Genomic DNA, 7,460 nt, shown 5'->3' with positions numbered 1-7,460 from the left:
AGGTCTCCACGAACAGCTCAGTGTTAAGGAACGACAATGAACGTCACTATCTGGTTCACAGGGGTTCGATTGACGTCGGTGAACGCTTGAAGTGAATCAACGAACTACGTGAGCTGACAGAATTTCGGAATAACGAAGGCACAGGCTAATCGAGAGCCCCGCGATGTTTACAAAAAGAACAACGCCTTTCGTGTCTCGTTTGTTCTACAGATAATCCAACCATCGGGGCTGATAGAACTCTTCCTCAGAATTCCAACGCAATTCGAATCACTAAAATCCGAGTTCGGACGAAGAATTTACAGCGGGGTGTCCTAGATTTCTGGGGACGCCCCAGGGGCGTCCTAGATTTTTGGGGACGCCCCAGGGGCGTCCTAGATTTTTGGGGACACCCCAGGGGCGTCCTAGATTTTTGAGGACACCCCAGGGGTGTCGCCTATAAATAGAAGCCTTAGGCCTCACTTTTGGAGATCTGGATTTTTGGAGAATTGGCGAAGCCCTGCTGGAGTGAAGAGTGATCGAGCACTTCAACACAAGAGAGTTCTTCATCAGATCTACATCACCCGCATCCGTTCCTTAGCATTACCCCTCGTCGGTTATCCTAAGAAGAGCAAATATCTCGCTTTATCCGAGATAGGCGCTCCAAGTTTCTAGATCTCCTCGCGGATCGACGAAGCTCTGCCCGATTTTGCTGGATCAGATCTGATTGCCAGGTAGTTCACGGATATCGACGTCCCCGTCACAGGCTAAAGACCCACGCAAGCAAGAGACGATAAACGGATCTTGTGTTTATTTTCAAGAAAGTTGTAATTTTTATTTTCATTATTTGAATTCATTTGTAACGTTTGAAGTTTTAATGAAATCAATGATGAAGGCAACTTTTGACGAAAACAAGCTGGCGACCACAGTGGGAGCCAACGGCCTCATTGCCGAGACCGTCGTGACGCAACCGGCATTCAAGATCCGGGTGAACGAAGAGATCGAATACGAGTTCGATCAACAAAAGTTTGAAGAGTACCTCTCTTCTTCCTCCTCCAGATCCGCCTCTCCAAACAGGCGCAGGAAGACCTCATCTTCCAAAGACGTTCGCGGGACCTTCGGCTCTAAGATCCAAGATTCCATCGCCGCTGCTGCACCCGTGCCCCGTGACATCCCGGCGGCATCCAAAGAGGTCGAGGCTGCAGATCCAGATCTCCCTTCCGCCACAAAGGCGACTGCTGAAGTTGCTCCAACTTTGTCGAAGAGAGCGCGCCAAAGACGACGACAACGCCTTGCACGACAATTGGCCAAAGCCGCAGAATCGATGGACGGGATCCACTACAATGAGGACCTGAAATCAAGGCAGCGCCAAGAACAACAACGGCGAACCGACAACCTCTCCTCTAAGGCGGAGACAAACGAATGGGTCCGCGTTAAGAAGACCCGCTCCACTCTCGAAGAGCGAATCAAGAAACGCCGCGCATTGCTAGCGCATGCCCGAATCCTTCTACAGAAAGCAGAAGAGATGCAGAAAGAAGAGGCGGTCAAGAAACCGTCTACACATAAAGGGGTTTGGGTACCAAAGTCAAAACCGGCACCTAAGACAAAAGTGGGTGGAGTTATCGCCCAAACTTCTTCAAATCTAGATCTCGTTTCTCCTGTTCCTACGCCTCCAACGGAGCCAGGCAAGAACGTGGGTTCTTCAAGATCCAGCGTTCCTCTGAAAGGTCGCCTCGGTCCTTTACCGGAGAACCGAGGTAAAGCACCTGTCAAGGAGCGATTGGGACCATTGAAAGGTCCCAAATGACAAATCAGACTGGGGGTCGTATCAATCCCCCTAAGAAAGATAATAGAGGGAAAGCCCCTATTACCGACCGCATTGGATTGCGGGTCGAAGTGCAAGAGCCCGTCAAGTTTTCACGCTCGCAGAAGCGTAAACTTGAACGCGCGACTTTTGAAAACGCTAATAAAGCGTCGCGTCCCCAGAAGGAAGCACATTCGTCTGATGATGATGGTGTTATACCTGGGAAGTCATGCCAACACTCTATGAGTTGCTCCAGTTATCAAACTGACGAGTTGTACTATAGAGCTGGGGGTATGGATAAGTCTCGAAAGAGATGCGCTCAAGACACGGAGTCTCACTGCCCGTGTGCCAACATCATCAAGGCGGTGTTGTCAGAATGCTGCTGTTCTAAAACCCCAAAGAGAGTCTCGGTGTTCGAGAGGATTTCCAAGCCAAGGCGTTTTCGTGGGAAGAAGTTCGTTCGACAAGAGGATGAATACCTAGAAGTGTCTGCTAATATGACCGGCAGAGGGAAATCGATACGACAATTTGGCCCAGATCGATTTGCCGGAGTATCACAGCGTGTGACTCGATCGCGATCAGGGATCAATACGCAAAAGAATTACCAAAGGATGCAAAAGGGACTTCCTTTGGAAGAGGAGGTGTCAGATGCTGGTTCAGATTCTTGCTCGGCTATAGCGTCCGATGACACGGCTTCTAGTGTGGGACAACCCTACGAGTCATTCATGATCAGCGCCGAGCAAGTAACCAAGATGCTTGAAGATGCCCTGAATAAGCAGAAGGAAACTTTCAAGTTCGAGATGGAGATGGCCATGCAACGGATGAGAGAGATGCAATTACCAAAGAATGCAGAAAGGACTTCCTTCGGAAGAAGAGGTGTCAGAGGCTGATTCAGACTCCTGCTCGGCTATAGCATCCGATGACACGGCGTCTAGTGCGGGACAGCCTTATGAATCACTTATGATCAGCGCTAAACAAGTAAGCAAGATGCTTGAAGATGCCTTGACTAAGCAGAAGGAAGCTTTCAAGTTCGAGATGGAGATGGCCATGCAACAGATGAGAGAGATGCATGACCAGCAAATCGCGGCTCTGACAAGTCACCAGGGAGAACCCACTCGACACCATAATCAGAATCAATATGAGAATGAACGGGAAGGGAATAATGTCAACATAAATATCCCTCCTGTCAACAACGACAATGGAAGCGGTCCCGTGGATGATAATGCAAAAGAGGACCACGTTACCTCTCCCCAAAGCCACTCGAAGACAGGTACGAGTGAAGACAAGAAGATGAAGGACTTGGAGAGCAAAATCAACGCGTTGATGAATGCTCAAGAAGTGAAAAGGTCCGGCATACCATGTCCATACCCAAGGGAGTGGGAATCAATTCCGTATCCGGCAAAGTTTAATTTAATCAACTTTACGCCGTTTGATGGAAAGGGTTCCCCTACCCAACACTTAATATATTTTAAGTCTCATTTAGGAATCATTTCTGGGAATGAACCTCTTATGGTGCGGTCATTCGTCGGCATTCTTCGCGAAGCAGCCTTCAACTGGTATCGCCGTCTCAAGCCCGGGAGTATCAGCAGTTGGGACGACATGGAAGATATGTTTCTGACAAACTTCTTCGATGACGACACCGAAATCTCAATCGGTACACTATTCGATGAGAAGCAGAAGAATGATGAGACGGTCAAAAATTTCGTGAAGAGATTCCGAAACAAAGCAATGAACTGCAGGGATCCGGTCAGTGAAGATTTTATCCTCGAGACTTGTCACAATAATCTTTCATTGGATATCCTCGAAGCTATGGGAATGGCGCCACCAAAGACCTGGAAGGACTTGAAAGTGCGAGGAGAACGAGCCGAGCGATTCCTTAAAAGGAAGAAGGCGGAAAGGGGCCAAATAGCGAATAATTCTCCACAACAGAACTTTGTCCCTAAGGGGAAGGGAAAAGCACATGCGAATGCTGTGGACGCAAATCAAACATTCGAGGTGCAAGCGCAACCGCAGCAGCAGCAACAAAAGGCGCCACAACAATCAAGGTGGCAGCAACAGCCCCAGAAGCAAAAGGCTTCAGAACCAAAGTTTCCAAAGGTCTATTCATTCAAAGAGGATGAAGTTCCCGGTATTTTTAAATACCTTATCGAGAACAACAAGATCAAGTTGCCTCCGGTCCAGGATCAAGAAGACGCTAAAAGAATTAATGATCCAAAGTACTGCGCATTCCACAGAGCGGTGCACCATCCTACCAAGGCATGCTACGCCCTTAAAGATAAGATTCAAGCTCTGATCGATGTCGGGGTCATCACTATGAAGCAACCCAAGGAGAAGAAAGTGAGTGCGAATGTAGTGTTGATTAGCTTCGGCTCTGTTCCCTTGAACTGGTTCCAACATGAACCAGTGATAAATGCAGCAGTAAAGACTGTCGGATCGCCTCCAAGTCTCCTTGATGCGCTTCTATGAATTTCCATAATGTATAAGCGCTATCAAAAGAATCAAGCTTGTTAGACATAAATGAATCAAATGCATTTAATAAAAATTCTAACATAAGCTTGTTCATAATAAACATCTTTTTATCATGTTTGCTCCACTTGGATTTCTCCAACGTGGGCACAATATAAGCACAATCAATGATTTCCCATAAATCGATATTTTTAGATTGAACAAATATTTTGAATCTAAAACACCATTGAGCATAAGGGAAAGCATTGAATTTAGGAGCAATACTAGAATCATAGCCTAAACAAGATGCATCATTCATATTCATAATTTGTAAAAATATGCAAGCAATATACAAATGCAATCAAAACAATATTAGCACAAAAAGATAACTTGGATCTTTAACTCAAGGTGGTTAGACCTTAAATCAAAGAGCACCAAGCTCTGATACCAATTGTTAGACCCTGGGGGGGGGGTGATTAGGGTCTTATGCTAATCTAATCCGATTAAATGCCAATTAAAATTAATTAACAAGTTATCCTAGCAAGTATGAAATACCACAAGAATTATGAGTTAGGATAAGCAATGTAAACAATGAGATATATCCTATATGATGAAATATATATGTATGCAAGGATATATAAACTAACACAAGGGGTAAACAATGTGAACTAGATAGTGGATCATATAAATAATGAGCTAATGACAATGGCGATAAGAAATATAAACACTCAAACAAGCAATATGATCACGGAGTTCGGACCTTCCGTCCTACGTCTCCGCTCCCCACTCCCGGGGAGAAATCCACTAACACAATCCGGTTTGGAAGCCGGAACTTCTTCTACACACTCGGTTTTCTAGCTAACCGAAAACTCTACAACTCACACTCTTGCAATCACACTCTACACCCACTAAGTGTTGGACCTAGCCGTGTCTCCCTCAAGTGCTCGGTTACAACCTCTCTTTAGGCACGTCAACCGACGCCACTCCTCTTGGATTCGACCCCGTCTCTCACCACACACTTCTCTCGGTGTACAAGTGTATTACAAAGTGATCTCACAATTAAGCACAAATACAGTAAATGATTGTTCTCTCTAACAAGGTGAGAACTCAATTAAGCACAACTCTTAGTCACAAACCCACAACCCCAAATTATACTATGAATATAAATACAATAAGCTCAATGGGTGTGTGTGAACAAAGAGATATAAATCAAAACTAAACTCAATGTAGTTCTAGCTTAATAACAATGATAATCAAATATATATAAAAAGCTAGAAATAGAGTTTAGAAAACTTCTCAATATATCAAGAGTGGAGGGAGAAGAGTTGGATGCCCAAACACCAATAGATGATCTCCTCAAGCTCTTGTAGAATTGAATCACAAAAACAAACTCTCAATTTGCTTAAAAGCTTTTTAAACACACTTAAACCAAACTAAAACCCTTGTTAAAAACTTTATTAAACTTGATTAAAAACCCTCTTGGTTAGTTTGAGAGTTGAAGGCAATGGGGTACTTATACCCTCTCTCAACTCAGCCAAAAAACTGAGCAAAAGACAAAACACAGCCCCAAGGCAACGGTCAAAAAACTAGCCGTTGGAAGCAGAAAAATCACTCGTCGGTCGACCGAAAAATTCGTCGGTCGACCGAAAATTTTCATCGGTCGCCGGACCGGTCGACCGACAGGCTTCTGTCGGCCAGGAAACTTTTGACCTCAGGTTCGGTCGACCCTTTTGACCTCAGGTTCGGTCGGTCGACCGAATACTGATACTCAAAAAACTGTATATCTGGTTTTAAAACGCTGTTTAAAAATATCAAATAAATTCCAAAAAATGTAAAACTTTGGGGAATGATTGTAGACATGATAATAAACATGATACAACGACTGGTTTCGAAAAAGGACTTCCCAAATGAAAAATATCATCATTTTACAAAATAGTCCAAAACATGAAAACCTGAAAATTGATATTTTGATATTTTGACTTAAACAACATTTTGAAACCTTATGAAATGATTTTATAGACTTGATAAAAGATATAACATGTTGTTATGAAGTCTATAACCTAGAAATACAATATTTTCATAAAATTGCATATTCTATGCAAATATATTCAAAACACTAAATATGATTTCATTAAATATAAGCTTGTTAAAGGGGAAATCATATATAGGCATATAAACATGAAACAAAATAGTATTTTCCAATTCTATTCATTTGTTTCATAGTAAAACTTGAAAACTATCAAACCAAAACATATATGTATATATATAACTATATATATACAAAAACCAAAACGTGTATGTGTGTATATGATTGAGCTTAAAGTACTAACACACATAATATAAATTCCTAAACTAAATTACCCAAGCAATCTTGATCTTCAACGAAGCTCTATCTTGGTAATCTTGCGGATGAAGCTTGAACTTGGATCTTGACTTAAATGTGCATTGCTTCACTCCACTATTCCGCCAACCTCCTTTGGATATGATCGTTGAAGCTCTATTCCATCCATCCTCCAACACGTTGTTTGCCTAGAATAAATACGAAAACACAAACACTAGACAAACAACATTAGAAGTAAATTGTTTGTTAAACATCATCAAAACCGCAATCCATCCATCCTCCAACAACGTTGTTTGTCTATAATAAATAAGAAAACACAAATACTAGACAAACAACATTAGTGGTAAATTGTTTGTTAAACATCATCAAAACAAGAAGGCCAACAATCTCCCCCTTTTTGATGATGACAAACAATTTACAAAAAGGAATATATGCATGAAGGAAATGAACATATACAAGATAATAACTCACATGCATATAAACAAACAAGATAGATATACTCACAATATTTCTCCCCCTTTGACAACATCAAAAAGGGGACAAAAGAAATAAGAGAGCGAAAGCTCCCCCTATCAATAAGCATAGATGAGTATAAAGCAAATATAGAGAATAGCTCCCCCTATCAAAAAGCCATATGAAATATAAGCAATAAAAGATCATGGCAAACATGTGAGCAAGCATAAATAATATGCCAAAAATCACTCACATACAAGAGATAATGAGAACATATATAAATATATCAAGATGAACATATTGTCTCATATCATAAAAGCCAATGTATAAAATAGATTTATGAAATCAAAAGAAGAGAAACATGAGAATCATGTAAAAAAGTTTTCAAATGAAAACAAATCAACCAATGAAATCATAAATCAAAGTTTAAATCCAAAAACG

This window comes from Asparagus officinalis, chromosome 8 (assembly GCF_001876935.1).
Source record: "Asparagus officinalis chromosome 8, Aspof.V1, whole genome shotgun sequence".
NCBI classification, from domain to species: Eukaryota; Viridiplantae; Streptophyta; class Magnoliopsida; order Asparagales; family Asparagaceae; genus Asparagus; species Asparagus officinalis.
The sequence above is the reverse complement of the archived record's forward strand: the minus strand, read 5'-3'. Positions refer to the sequence as shown.